The sequence below is a fragment of the Ambystoma mexicanum genome, chromosome 7p, assembly GCF_040938575.1.
Source record: "Ambystoma mexicanum isolate Mex_15411 chromosome 7p, UKY_AmexF1_1, whole genome shotgun sequence".
Lineage (NCBI taxonomy): Eukaryota > Metazoa > Chordata > Amphibia > Caudata > Ambystomatidae > Ambystoma > Ambystoma mexicanum.
Window position 1 is genome coordinate 72,805,079 of NC_090939.1, and position 14,931 is coordinate 72,820,009.

At 50.5% G+C, this 14,931-nt stretch overlaps 1 protein-coding gene across 7 annotated transcripts in view; it reads left to right on the top strand.

Annotated features, from left to right (window-relative positions):
* Positions 1-2,498: 2,498 nt before the first annotated feature.
* Positions 2,499-14,931, top strand: part of CASR (calcium sensing receptor) — a 1,433,568-nt gene continuing 1,421,135 nt past the window's right edge. For 6 of the 7 annotated variants that reach the window (XM_069635803.1, XM_069635809.1, XM_069635804.1 and 3 more), the window contains exon 1: positions 2,499-3,184. The gene's annotated coding sequence lies outside the window, so the exon portion shown is untranslated. Of the gene's footprint in view, positions 3,185-3,727; positions 3,848-14,931 lie in introns of those variants that run through there. The other variant, XM_069635806.1, reaches the window with a different exon arrangement.

Genomic DNA, 14,931 nt, shown 5'->3' on the forward strand with positions numbered 1-14,931 from the left:
CAATGGAGGAAGACGGTCCCCTAACTGTGGGCTTTCCTGGGGAAGCATGTAGGCTTGAAAAGAGGGGCAACCACGGGACAGACAGGCTAGTAGACTCACTCGCTTCTGCGGTGGGGGTCAGGAGGGCCCCATACATGACCACAAGGGCAGCAGGCCTGGTGTGGCACGTACCCTTGGAAATCAAGGAGAAAATATGGAGCAAGGTGTTTATGGAGACTTTTACTTTACTTGAGCTGGAGCAGGTGAGGTTAGACACTATAATGGTGGCGAGAAGGAGGACGACAGGAGTAATTGCAGGAAGAGAGTGAAGGAGAAAAGGAACATCCTGAACTGGCTATATGCCATCAGGAGTTACACCTCCATTACGGTGGAGACGTACCCGGGTGACACAGCTGCGCTCATATCATACCAGCAGGGCATCCATGAGGCCCATTAAGAATATGGGGGTACGCGTGGATCAGTTACCAAGAGGCTTTCAGGTTGAAGATGCAAATGTTTCCCAGCATGAACTGGGATGACGAGGATGTGTCTGGATATATCCATAAGATGATATCTAGCTATGGGCACAAGAGCATGTCAGTGGGGGGGCAGCGGCCAGGAAGGCGTCAATACCCGGATTGGGGGGGGGGGTGAGAGCTATCAGAATGGCGAGAGGGGAAGGCGCCCCTGTCAGGCCGGGGGTGGTGCCTTGCCTAAGGACAGCGGATCGTGGAGGGACATTCAAAAATGGGAACTGCACGTGGGGAGTCAAGTGCAAGTTCAGGCACGAGTGCAGCACATGCGACGGAGATCACACGGCTGCCCGTTGTAAAAGTAGAGAGCAACACGTCCCCAAGCAGAGGGAATGAGCAAAGGAGAAGGGAGGGGGAAATTAGGACGAGGAAAACAGACCCAACCCTCTTCATGCTCGGGACATGGCGCCCCCTGCCGGGCTCGTGATATGACGGGTGAGGTATCCGGTCATATTTTCGAAAACATATTTTCGAATGACCATTATGTCGAAAACATTTTGCCGAAAAAAAAAAATAATTTTTTTTTTGTTCTCTTTTTTGGGTTTCGTTGGTAAAAAAAGTGTAAATAAAAAAAAACAGGGGTTTGGGGGAACCCCCCATTTTTAAAATAAAATTAAAAAGACCATTTGAAAAAAAAATTCGGCAAAGTTGGTGTCAAGAAAATGGCATTAGAAAATATGGGTTTCGAAAATATCACTATACACCGACGGGTGAGCTTCAGGGATACTCTTGAGAGGCGGCCTTGGGGAGGTTGACGTAGAGCAGCAGGACAAGGAGGAGACCATCGGGCGAGGGGGCAAAGAGGGATCAGGGGGTAAAGGGGTATGGGGTCAAGGGTAAGACCGACTCCCTTTTGTTTGGTAACGAAGGAATGGAGGGGAGGAACTGGAGGCAACGGGCGGAACTGTCAAGGAAGTGAGCACCCAACATATTAATGATCTGCCTAGGGGGAATGACCTGGCCCGACTGCGCAGAAGGTAAATGCTGCACGAATGTGGGGCACAAGGTGGGCATTGGGCAAGGCCTTGTGAGCTTACGAGTTGACGTGGTCAGAAATTATTCCTATGATCACGGGAAGGGAGACTCATTTGGACTGAGGTACCTAGGAGTGCCTGGGTAGTACGAGAAGGCGGGGTTCACCTGTCGGGCATGGGTTGGGACCTATTTTTCAGAGCTGGGTGGACGCCATGAGAAGATGAGGATGGGAATAGTAGGGCAGTTTTCGGCACGAGTGGGGGCAGCAAACGAGCGGACCCCTTTTTGCTGTGGCGGTAACTCAGGCGATCGAGCAGTGCCTAAACTAACCTCCTGAGGGAGATTTAAAAGGACCAAGGGTCACTGTTCCCCCGGTAGCCTAACACGGCGAGGGGCCGCACGGAATAAAGAGCGGGGCACCCGCCCGTGGTCGTCAGCTTCCAACTTGGGCTGGTAAAAAAAAGCATAACGGCACTCCCTGCAACCCATCAGCGGTGCCGGCCAATGTGTGTTGCCCAGACAGAGAGGCTCTGGGAGGATCGGGGAGTGGTGACCTAAGTATGCTGGAAAGGATTGGATAAGTAAAAGGGAGCTGACTGTAAATAAATTAAGGAACAGAGAAAGATGACAAGAGGGCTGCCGATCGTCTGGGATTGTAGTAATGTATTGAAGATGTTATTGTTTGGTGTGAAGTGATAGCGTGAAATGTTTAAAATAACACCGCGGCCTTGTTATGCCACAAATGAGGAAAAGATGGCCTGGCCTCTGTTATTTAGCCAAGGTGGGCTACAGTGGGAGGTTGTGTATCTTGCCAGGTGGGGGGCGAGCAGTACCCGACTGGAGGGACACTGGGAAGGGTTTGGGGGGAGTAGAAAAAGACACGAGGGAATGGAGAAATGCAAGGGGTGATGGCACCTGGCATATAAAAGGCGTGGATGTTGCTGGCAAGAGTACGTTACAGACAGGGCCATAGAGAATAGACTAAGCAGGCAGAGCCGTGAGAACTGCGAGATTGGGTGTGCAGCAAGGGGGTACAGGACGGCTAAAAGAGGGGTGGAAGAAGTGTGGGCTGCGCTGAAAGGTAGGGGAAAGGAACGTGGGAGGGAGGAGAAGGAGTGAGGGAGGCAGGTACAGGGCATGATCGGGCTGAAAAGAATGCGCGCAGGACAGGTTAATGTTTAATCAGGGCCATTAGGCCCCTCTCTCCCACCCTGCCGGTCCCTCGCCCTCCCTCTCTGCCCCCCCTGCTCCCCCCCTCCTCCTCGCTCCCTTCCTCCTTCTCTCTGCCCGCTTGGCTCTCGTGTCCGGACCGGATCTCAGCCTCCCTGGGGAGGTGAGGTGGGCGGATAGATAACCAGAGGAGAGAAGCTCCGAGGAGGGTCTGGAGGAGCCCCCCTCGCGAATCTAGCAGGTGGCCGCGAGGGACTGTGCGAGACATATCCTCCCTCGCTCGCGGCTCCGCAAGTTGAAGGTCGGACCTAGGAATTGCCTTGCGGGGCTCAGGGGGGTATGTTCGCACGCATTCGTGGTTCTTCGGGCTCCGAAGTCTTTCTTCGAGATCCTTGGGGCCACTGTTCAGACTTCGGAGATGCTGTTCGCCCCCAGGGACCGTCGCACCGTTCGCTCTGAGCGCGTAGGAAATCCAGCCACTTAAATCCGGAATCCAGTGCCAGCCAGGGCTCCAGAGCAGCGCCCAGGTGAGTGCCACCCACCCACTGTTAACTACTCAGATGCGGCCCGGCGGGGGGGGGGGGGCCGTCGTGGGGTGGGGTGCAAGGTGCTAGGCGCACTTTTCTTACCAGGGCGTTGGACAGTAAACCAGACATCCAATCAAGATGGTGTGCGTCAAAAAACGTAACGGTGGGGATAATGAAGGGCACAGGGCGAAGCAGGAAAGTGGAGCGATAGAAGGAGAAAGGGGTGAAAGGAAGAAAGCAGGGAAAACATATGGGACGAGTGATGGGGGGAAAGGTGTAGAGGGGAAACAGAGGGTGCGATTTAGCGAAACAGGCTAGAAGTAGCGAGGGAGGGAAGAGGGGCAGGTAGGGGGCAAAGGGGAAGAATAGCCCAGGGGAGACACAGGGGTGGAAAGAGGGAGACGGAGACGGGGGGAGAGGGTTTAAAGAGAGTTTGGCTGAGGAAGGGATATAGGAGAGGACGAGATGGAAAAGCAATGGAAGGGAGATTGGAGAGGCAAGGGCGAGGTAAAAGGGAGGTGGGTGGGCATGAGGGAAAGGAGGAAAAAGAGACTGATAGATGAAGGAGACTGCTAGAGGATTGCGACAGAGGGACAAGCGAAGGCGCGAGAGTCTGCGACAGAAGCGTACAGAAGCCTGGTGGCTGGAGAGGATTGCGGTGAGGTGCGCATTTTACAGATGGGTAGAGAGGATTGCGCTGAGATGCGCATTTTACAGAAGCTTGGCGGGTGGAGAGGATTGCGGGGAGGTGCGCATTTTACAGATGGTTGGAGAGGATTGCGGGGAGGTGCGCATTTTACAGATGGTTGGAGAAGATTGCACTGAGGTGCGCATTTTACAGATGGTTGGAGAGGATTGCGGGGAGGTGCGCATTTTACAGAAGCCTGGTGGATAGAGAGGATTGCGCTGAGGTGCGCATTTTACAGAAGCTTGGCGGGTGGGGAGGATTGCATTGAGGTTCGCATTTTACAGACGCCTGGTGGGTAGAGAGGATTGCAGTGAGGTGCGTGAGAGTGCGACAGAAGCCTGGTGGGTAGAGAGGATTGCAGTGAGGTGCGTGCGACAGAAGCCTGGTGGGTAGAGAGGATTGCAGTGAGGTGCGTGAGAGTGCGACAGAAGCCTGGTGGCTGGAGAGGATTGCGCTGAGGTGCGCATTTTACAGAAGCTTGGCGGGTGGAGAGGATTGCGGTGAGGTGCGCATTTTACAGAAGCTTGGCGGGTGGAGAGGATTGCGGGGAGGTGCGCATTTTACAGATGGGTAGAGAAGATTGCGCTGAGGTGCGCATTTTACAGAAGCTTGGCGGGTGGAGAGGATTGCGGTGAGGTGCACATTTTACAGAAGCTTGGCGGGTGGAGAGGATTGCGGGGAGATGCGCATTTTACAGATGGGTAGAGAAGATTGCGCTGAGGTGCGCATTTTACAGAAGCTTGGCGGGTGGAGAGGATTGCGGTGAGGTGCGCATTTTATAGAAGCTTGGCGGGTGGAGAGGATTGCGGGGAGGTGCGCATTTTACAGATGGGTAGAGAAGATTGCACTGAGGTGCGCATTTTACAGATGGTTGGAGAGGATTGCGGGGAGGTGCGCATTTTACAGAAGCCTGGTGGATAGAGAGGATTGCGCTGAGGTGCGCATTTTACAGATGCCTGGTGGGTAGAGAGGATTGCAGTGAGGTGCGTGAGAGTGCGACAGAAGCCTGGTGGGTAGAGAGGATTGCAGTGAGGTGCGTGAGAGTGCGACAGAAGCCTGGTGGCTGGAGAGGATTGCGCTGAGGTGCGCATTTTACAGAAGCTTGGCGGGTGGAGAGGATTGCGGTGAGGTGCGCATTTTACAGAAGCTTGGCGGGTGGAGAGGATTGCGGGGAGGTGCGCATTTTACAGATGGGTAGAGAAGATTGCGCTGAGGTGCGCACTTTACAGAAGCTTGGCGGGTGGAGAGGATTGCGGTGAGGTGCGCATTTTACAGAAGCTTGGCGGGTGGAGAGGATTGCGGGGAGGTGCGCATTTTACAGAAGCTTGGCGGGTAGAGAAGATTGCGCTGAGGTGCGCATTTTACAGAAGCTTTGCGGTTGGAGAGGATTGCGGGGAGGTGCGCATTTTACAGATGGATAGAGAAGATTGCGCTGAGGTGCGCATTTTACAGAAGCTTGGCGGGTGGAGAGGATTGCGGTGAGGTGCGCATTTTACAGAAGCCTGGTGGCTGGAGAGGATTGCGGGGAGGTGCGCATTTTACAGATGGTTGGAGAGGATTGCGGGGAGGTGCGCAATTTACAGAAGCCTGGTGGCTGGAGAGGATTGCGGGGAGGTGCGCATTTTACAGATGGTTGGAGAAGATTGCGCTGAGGTGCGCATTTTACAGAAGCATGGCGGGTGGGGAGGATTGCATTGAGGTTCGCATTTTACAGATGGTTGGAGAGGATTGCGAGGAGGTGCGCATTTTACAGATGGTTGGAGAAGATTGCGCTGAGGTGCACATTTTACAGAAGCATGGCGGGTGGGGAGGATTGCATTGAGGTTCGCATTTTACAGATGGTTGGAGAGGATTGCGGGGAGGTGCGCATTTTACAGAAGCCTGGTGGCTGGAGAGGATTGCGGTGAGGTGCGCATTTTACAGATGGTTGGAGAGGATTGCGGGGAGGTGCGCATTTTACAGAAGCCTGGTGGCTGGAGAGGATTGCGGTGAGGTGCGCATTTTACAGATGGTTGGAGAGGATTGCGGTGAGGTGCGCATTTTACAGATGGTTGGAGAGGATTGCGGGGAGGTGCACATTTTACAGAAGCTTGGCGGGTGGAGAGGATTGCGGGGAGGTGCGCATTTTACAGATGGTTGGAGAGGATTGCGGTGAGGTGCGCATTTTACAGATGGTTGGAGAGGATTGCGGGGAGGTGCACATTTTACAGAAGCTTGCGGGTAGAGAAGATTGCGCTGAGGTGTGCATTTTACAGAAGCTTGGCGGGTGGGGAGGATTGCATTGAGGTTCGCATTTTACAGACGCCTGGTGGGTAGAGAGGATTGCAGTGAGGTGCGTGAGAGTGCGACAGAAGCCTGGTGGGTAGAGAGGATTGCAGTGAGGTGCGTGAGAGTGCGACAGAAGCCTGGTGGGTAGAGAGGATTGCGGTGAGGTGCGTGAGAGTGCGACAGAAGCCTGGTGAGTAGAGAGGATTACGGTGAGGTGCGTGAGAGTGCGACAGAAGTCTGGTGGGTAGAGAGGATTGCAGTGAGGTGCGTGAGAGTGCGACAGAAGCCTGGTGGGTAGAGAGGATTGCAGTGAGGTGCGTGAGAGTGCGACAGAAGCCTGGTGGGTAGAGAGGATTGCAGTGAGGTGCGTGAGAGTGCGACAGAAGCCTGGTGGGTAGAGAGGATTGCAGTGAGGTGCGTGAGAGTGCGACAGAAGCCTGGTGGGTAGAGAGGATTGCAGTGAGGTGCGTGAGAGTCTGCGACAGAAGCCTGGTGGGTAGAGAGGATTGCAGTGAGGTGCGTGAGAGTGCGACAGAAGCCTTGTTGGTAGAGAGGATTGCAGTGAGGTGCGTGAGAGTGCGACAGAAGCCTGGTGGGTAGAGAGGATTGCAGTGAGGTGCGTGAGAGTGCGACAGAAGCCTGGTGGGTAGAGAGGATTGTGCTGAGGTGCGTGAGTCTGCGACAGAAGCCTGGTGAGTAGAGAGGATTACGGTGAGGTGCGTGAGAGTGCGACTGAAGCCTGGTGGGTAGAGAGGATTGCAGTGAGGTGCGTGAGGTGCGTGAGAGTGCGACAGAAGCCTGGTGGGTAGAGAGGATTGCAGTGAGGTGCGTGAGAGTGCGACAGAAGCCTGGTGGGTAGAGAGGATTGCAGAGAGGTGCGTGAGAGTCTGCGACAGAAGCCTGGTGGGTAGAGAGGATTGCAGTGAGGTGCGTGAGAGTGCGACATAAGCCTGGTGGGTAGAGAGGATTGCAGTGAGGTGCGTGAGAGTGCGACATAAGCCTGGTGGGTAGAGAGGATTGCAGTGAGGTGCGTGAGGGTGCGACAGAAGCCTGGTGAGTAGAGAGGATTGCAGTGAGGTGCGTGAGAGTCTGCAACAGAAGCCTGGTGGGTAGAGAGGATTGCAGTGAGGTGCATGAGAGTCTGCGACAGAAGCCTGGTGGGTAGAGAGGATTGCAGTGAGGTGCGTGCGACAGAAGCCTGGTGGGTAGAGAGTATTGCAGTGAGGTGGGTGAGAGTGCGACAGAAGCCTGGTGGGTAGAGAGGATTGCAGTGAGGTGCGTGAGAGTGCGACAGAAGCCTGGTATGGTAGAGAGGATTGCAGTGAGGTGCGTGAGAGTCTGCGACAGAAGCCTGGTAGGTAGAGAGGATTGCAGTGAGGTGCGTGAGAGTGCGACAGAAGCCTGGTGAGTAGAGAGGATTACAGTGAGGTGCGTGAGAGTGCGACAGAAGCCTGGTGGGTAGAGAGGATTGCAGTGAGGTGCGTGAAAGTGCGACAGAAGCCTGGTGGGTAGAGAGGATTGCAGTGAGGTGCGTGAGAGTGCGACAGAAGCTTGGTGGGTAGAGTGGATTGCAGTGAGGTGCGTGAGAGTGCGACAGAAGTCTGGTGGGTAGAGAGGGTTGCAGTGAGGTGCGTGAGAGTGCGACAGAAGCCTGGTGAGTAGAGAGGATTGTGGTGAGGTGCGTGAGAGTGCGACAGAAGTCTGGTGGGTAGAGAGGATTGCAGTGAGGTGCGTGAGAGTGCGACAGAAGCCTAGTCGGTAGAGAGGATTGCAGTGAGGTGCATGAGAGTGCGACAGAAGCCTGGTGGGTAGAGAGGATTACGGTGAGGTGCGTGAGAGTGCGACAGAAGCCTGGTGAGTAGAGAGGATTGTGGTGAGGTGCGTGAGAGTGCGCCAGAAGCCTGGTGAGTAGAGAGGATTGCGGTGAGGTGCGTGAGAGTGCGACAGAAGCCTGGTGGGCAGAGAGGATTGCAGTGAGGTGCATGAGAGTGCGACAGAAGCCTGGTAGGTAGAGAGGATTGCAGTGAGGTGCGTGAGAGTGCGACAGAAGCCTGGTGAGTAGAGAGGATTGTGGTGAGGTGCGTGAGAGTGCGACAGAAGCCTGGTGGGTAGAGAGGATTGCAGTGAGGTGCGTGAGAGTGTGACAGAAGCCTGGTGGGTAGAGAGGATTGCAGTGAGGTGCGTGAGAGTGCGACAGAAGCCTGGTCGGTAGAGAGGATTGCAGTGAGGTGCGTGAGAGTGCAACAGAAGCCTTGTAGGTATAGAGGATTGCGGTGAGGTGCGTGAGAGTGCGACAGAAGCCTGGTAGGTAGAGAGGATTGTGGTGAGGTGCTTGAGATTGCGACAGAAGCCTGGTCGGTAGAGAGGATTGCAGTGAGGTGCGTGAGAGTGCAACAGAAGCCTTGTAGGTATAGAGGATTGCGGTGAGGTGCGTGAGAGTGCGACAGAAGCCTGGTAGGTAGAGAGGATTGTGGTGAGGTGCTTGAGATTGCGACAGAAGCCTGGTGAGTAGAGAGGATTGCGGTGAGGTGCGTGCGACAGAAGCCTGGTGGGCAGAGAGGATTGCGGTGAGGTGCGTGAGAGTGCGACAGAAGCCTGGTCGCTAGAGAGGATTGCAGTGAGGTGCGCATTTTAATAGTCATGCGAACGAATTGCGGCTAAAGGCTCAGTAGCCACATTTTTACGCTTTATAAACCGAATTTTGCCACATGCTGCTTTTCCATGCTGGTTCTGGTGCACGCATGAGGCAGTTTGGGACTGGGGGTGCGGGAGTCCAGACTGCCCGGAGCAGTGGGAGAGAGCTGCCCTCCCTGACTTACAAACGCGTTTTTTAATAGGAAAATCCGATTGAAAGAGGTGGGCCGAGCAGACCTACACCCGGGGGTTCTGAGGGATGGAACCGCTCCCAGGAAGGGTGAGCCCGTTTATCGCGGGAATAAGGGGGGGTTATGAAGATGTCGCGGGTGAGAGCTTCCAGCAGGCCGCGCTTCTGCGGCACACGGTCTCATCTTGCCCGTGTTTCATATATGAGCCTGGCTTGAGGCAGGCAGGACCATTTTGCGTCCAATTCTCAAAATGCAACCCCTTAAAGCAAGACATGATTTGAGAAACGTGCACCTAGAAATGCTCTTACAGTGCACTTGTGTAGGTGATTCAGAAACACGCCCGAGCTGCACGCCATGCATGGGGGCCAGCGGCCATTGGGCAGGACCCGTGCGCAGCGCAGAGGGCCGTGTCCGCTAACATGTGTGTCTGTAGTCCGATTCATGCGCCTTGGTTGTGTTTGCTGAATAGTGAACATTTATTTAGCGTTTCTAGAGCTCGCCGAACCCCTAGGAATCAGGTAACATGTAACTGAACCCCTAGGAATCAGGTAACATGTAACTGCCTGCCCTCAGCAGCGTTGTGGGTAGAAATGCTTGTTGTGTGGCGTGGCTGGAGGTGGCGAGCTGCGTGCAGCAAATGCCCAAGGGGCGCACATGTCTCTGACCCGAATACCAGCCACTTAGTCCTCAACAAATGACCCCCAAAGTGTACGTATGATTCACGCCTGCTGAACGCACTCTAACTGTGCAGTGTATAGACGGAAAGCGGTATGCAGGCGCAGCGTTAGGACATTTGCGCAATTCTAGAGACTACCCATGAAATATTGTTTTTTTAATGTAAGTATTGTCACAGTAAAAGCCCCCCTTCCTACACCCTCCCCGTGACATTGTATGCTCTGGTGAACTTCCCCGTACTTTCGGCCCCACCTAAACCGTTGCCAGTGGAACAGTCACATATCCAGACACGTGCGAGAAATGCTTCGATAAATGTGTCTGGATATCCACGACTGTGGGGCGCCCCGATTTCTTAATTTCACCTGCTCTGCACCACTCGACACACACGTCGGGACCTGGCATTCATGTGTGCGCAAACCAACGTGCACAGGTCATTAAACTGAATGCTTACACAGGACTCCTTCAGTTGATATGAATTACACAGTATCTACACACCTTTCAAAGCACACTTCTGGGCGGTAACCGAGGAAGCCTTGTGAATAGTGCCCGATAGCGCCTTCCGGGTAACTCGACACTGGGTTTTATGGGCGTGACTGCAACTGTATGATAAGAATAGAGACTTTGTGGCTTTACACCTTCATTTACAAGGTCCACGGAGGTCAGGTCCCTTTCAATGTTCAGACAGAGGTTGACCACCCCCCCCAGGGGGGTAATGAAGGGACCGGCAGGTTACGCTGCGGCTGGGCCCTTCCTCGTGGGCCTTTCACCTTGCTACGAGCAATTAGCGCCTCCCCCTTCGGACACACGTGACATCTGCTAGCATTTTCACTTCTCTTAGTTAACGCGCATAGCTATCGGAGATTTTTTGGGGGGAAATAAATCTTTCGAAATAAATACGTGTAACACTGCATTTGAGAACTAGGCAAACGCAAGACAGGATGTAGATAGTAGATACATACTAACTAGCCATGGGGAGGGAGACAGCAACTCTTGAATTACCTAAAAAAGTGTTGTTGTTTATTCATTGCACTATTAATTTTACTGAGCAAAAAGACTTTGTTGAATTTAAAGATGGTCTTTCTAAAGACCATTGCCCCCTTTAGGATAAGATGGTTTTTCTAAAGGATAAGATGGTCTTTCTAAAGACTATTGCCCATTTAGGTTAAGATGGTCTATCTAAAGATTATTGCCCCCTTTAGGATAAGATGGTTTTTCTAAAGGATAAGATGGTCTTTCTAAAGACTATTGCCCATTTAGGTTAAGATGGTCTATCTAAAGATTATTGCCACCTTTAGGATAAGATGATCTATCTAAAGATTATTGCCCCCTTTAAGATAAGATGGTTTTTCTAAAGGATAAGATGGTCTTTCTAAAGACTATTGCCCATTTAGGTTAAGATGGTCTATCTAAAGATTATTGCCCCCTTTAGGATAAGATGATCTATCTAAAGATTATTGCCCCCTTTAAGATAAGATTGTCTTTCTAAAGGATAAGATGGTCTTTCTAAAGATTATTGCCCCTTTTAGGATAAAATGGTCTATCTAAAGATTATTGCCCCCTTTAAGATAAAATGGTCTTTCTAAAGGATAAGATGGTCTTTCTAAAGACTATTGCCCATTTAGGTTAAGATGGTCGATCTAAAGATTATTGCCCCCTTTAGGATAAGATGGTTTTTCTAAAGGATAAGATGGTCTTTCTAAAGACTATTTCCCGTTTAGGTTAAGATGGTCTATCTAAAGATTATTGGCCCCTTTAGGATAAGATGGTTTTTCTAAAGGATAAGATGGTCTTTCTAAAGACTATTGCCCATTTAGGTTAAGATGGTCTATCTAAAGATTATTGCCCCCTTTAGGATAAAATGATCTATCTAAAGATTATTGCCCCCTTTAAGATTAGATTGTCTTTCTGAAGGATAAGATGGTCTTTCTAAAGATTATTGCCCCTTTAGGATAAAATGGTCTATCTAAAGATGATTGCCCCCTTTAAGATAAAATGGTCTTTCTAAAGGATAAGATGGTCTTTCTAAAGATTACTGCCCCCTTTAGGATAAAATGGTCTATCTAAAGATTATTGCCCCCTTTAAGATAAAATGGTCTTTCTAAAGGATAAGATGGTCTTTCTAAAGACTATTGCCCATTTAGGTTAAGATGGTCGATCTAAAGATTATTGCCCCCTTTAGGATAAGATGGTTTTTCTAAAGGATAAGATGGTCTTTCTAAAGACTATTTCCCGTTTAGGTTAAGATGGTCTATCTAAAGATTATTGGCCCCTTTAGGATAAGATGGTTTTTCTAAAGGATAAGATGGTCTTTCTAAAGACTATTGCCCATTTAGGTTAAGATGGTCTATCTAAAGATTATTGCCCCCTTTAGGATAAGATGGTCTATCTAAAGATTATTGCCTCCTTTAAGATAAGATGGTCTTTCTAAAGACCATTGCCCCTTTCGGATAAGAGGGTCAGAATCGGACAGTGAGTCCCTCCATTTGCAATCAAGGCACTCGAGCACACAAGAAGAATGTGATTTTCAAGGATTACATTTTTAAAAGTGATTAGCCACCCACCTCTCACATCTTGCTACAGGATGACGCCTGCATTTATAGCCAGGGGTGCAACGAAACCTACATTTTGGGATGAGGGGGGCTAAGTGGTGATGGGAGGGACCACTTCAGAAAATAGGCAGGGCAAACTTGGAGGCTCCGCCCCCACTGTGCTACCCCCACCCCCATGCTCTGGTTTAGGGGCAAACTATTAAATAGTATATTTTAAAGCGCAATATGCAGAGAGGCGATGGAAGTCTTTCTTGAAAGTAGCAACTTTAAAGTTTTACTGCATATGTTCAAGTACATTTTCTGAACAAACACAGTAAAAGGTTAACACTTCCAGTTTCGGGAAAGACCTCCTTGACCTCTCTGCCTAATAAAATCCATGGGTACACCTAGGCTAAAATGTAGGCGGGGGCAAACACTTCAACTGTTGGGATAGGCGCTAACCTCAGAGGTGGTGGAGGAGTGGCAAACCTACTTGTGTAGGGGCATCTAACTTCTTTACTCATTGTAATGAGACTATTCTAGTGCAGCTTCAATGTTACAATCAGTTAACTCTCTCTTTTAAGTCTGAAACACCCACTTCTTGCAGATCCTGAATGTCCTAGAAAGTGTGAAAATGGCATATTGTGTGCAATGAAAGACTCAATATCATAGCATAACAGGACATGGCAGAGTGTGGGGCAGTACTCTGGACGGCCCACGCAACTTCAGTGTCTGCGAGCAACATGGGAGAAAATGTACTGTTTGTTCTATGACAGTCCGCTATACTAGATTCTCTGGTGCACTTGCTGGCTGGTGAGACTGTCTGCCTGTCAAATCAAGTGATACGAGACTGGGGGAGAGCCAGTGCAGCAATAATGCAATTCTATGTGACAGTATTGGAGCCACTAGCAGAGGAGCACCAGGGTACACCAATGTGTCCCTACACTTATTAAAACTGTCCTATTGCAAGGGCGTAAACGTAATCACTTATACATAATCCAATTTTTGCAGTTGAAGTCAGGGTGAGATTACATTATTTGCCCGGGATTACACACTTCGCTAAACAGCGAAGCAGGGATTTTAACCCACTCTGCAATTTGGGCACGGCCCCCTTCTTCCACGTTTTACTCCTAATAAATATTTTAGGTTTTGGGTGTCAAGACCTACAATAACACTGTCCTATAGAGTTTACTTGCACAGTAACGCATCATGACAACATGTTAATCCTAATAGCAGAAGCATGTTGGCCCAAAATAATATCAGTGTACCTTTATTTTCCACGTCCTGAATGAAAAACTATAAGTTGCAAAAGGCAAATATCTATTTACCCACTTTATTTTCGGCGCTTTAAGAAACACAATAAAATAAGTTGTGTCATAAACTCACTTAGGTTTGGTGATTCGTCACAAACCTCCAGCGTGTTATGTATGGTTTTAATAACATTCATCTAAGGACATCAAAGCAAACTTTGCTTTTTAGCATATCAAGCTATTAGACGTTATGGGTCTGAACACATTCTCATAGGGTGCTTTATTGTGTTGCTCGCTTTAACTGTGGCAGATTTGCAAGATGACTGGTGGTCTTTCAGTTGGAAATTCACCATCATACATTAGAAAGGCTATACTGCTGATGACAAAAACAAGGTGTTGTTGAGTTCATTACGGTGCTGGGTGCAGAGCCAGACACACAGTCTGTGTTTCTCAAGGAGGTGTGGGGGGCGGGGGGGTGGGGCTTTGACTCTGGGAAACAGGCAGTGCTTGATCATCCGAGCCGATAGTAGATTTGCCTCGGCAGAAACAAAATGCGCCCTGAAGCATGTTCCTGATCCTTTGAACTGTTAAAGAGCACAGAAGCCCCACAGCTAACATTTGGGGGGCCTTCAGCACAGTCAGCTCAATGATGTTGCACACCTAGTTACAGCTGAGTATAATCCATGTACTGGTGTGTTGAAACCCCCTCCCCCCCAGCATTGGGGTCCTGATTGACTCCAATGGAAGTTGAGGGGTGTTGGACATGTCTTTCCCCTGCTTGGCTTACTTGGACTGGCTGGCCACAAAGCACCAGGTTCAGTTAAGTACACGGCTACCTACACTGAGATAATGACAAGGAGCCCCTCACCAAGATGCAGGGAAACCCAGCAGCACCAAAAGGCAGAATTGCCCAGCCTCCAGCAGGGGGACGACATCAGATGGAACATTCCTTCCGGGACTATAACCTGGGCAGAGGCCAGACTGATGAAGGGCCTAAAGATGGTGCTGGATTTCAAAGCAGGTCATGTGACAGGAGACCATGAAACCGCCTCATAAAGGGTAAGGAGGTGATAGGCTGACAATTATCCAGATCCCTATTCAAAGATAGGCTTTTCTTATCAATGAAGTGTTATGTCCTACTTTTAAAGCTTACAGGAAAGCCCCTCGGATACAGAAGAAGTTTTAATTAGAAGATGATAAAAGCAAATGTTATTTTAACAGACACACATCATTACCATTTCTGTTCCATGGTAGAGGCAGCCCGAATAATAATTTGGCATTTATATAGCGCTACGAACTCTGGGGTATATGAGCGCTGCTTATTATTCGTGTGTGGTGCTCATTTATCCATCTCGGAAGGATGAAAGGCTGAGTTTGGCCTTGTCAGGATTCGAACCTGCGTTAGCAGGCTCTGCACGTTAGCAGGCTCTGCACAGGTGTCAAAGCGAGCGCTCTACTCTCTATGCCACTTGACCGGCTGATACAATGCCTTTGCTTGTAAGAGGAGTCCTGT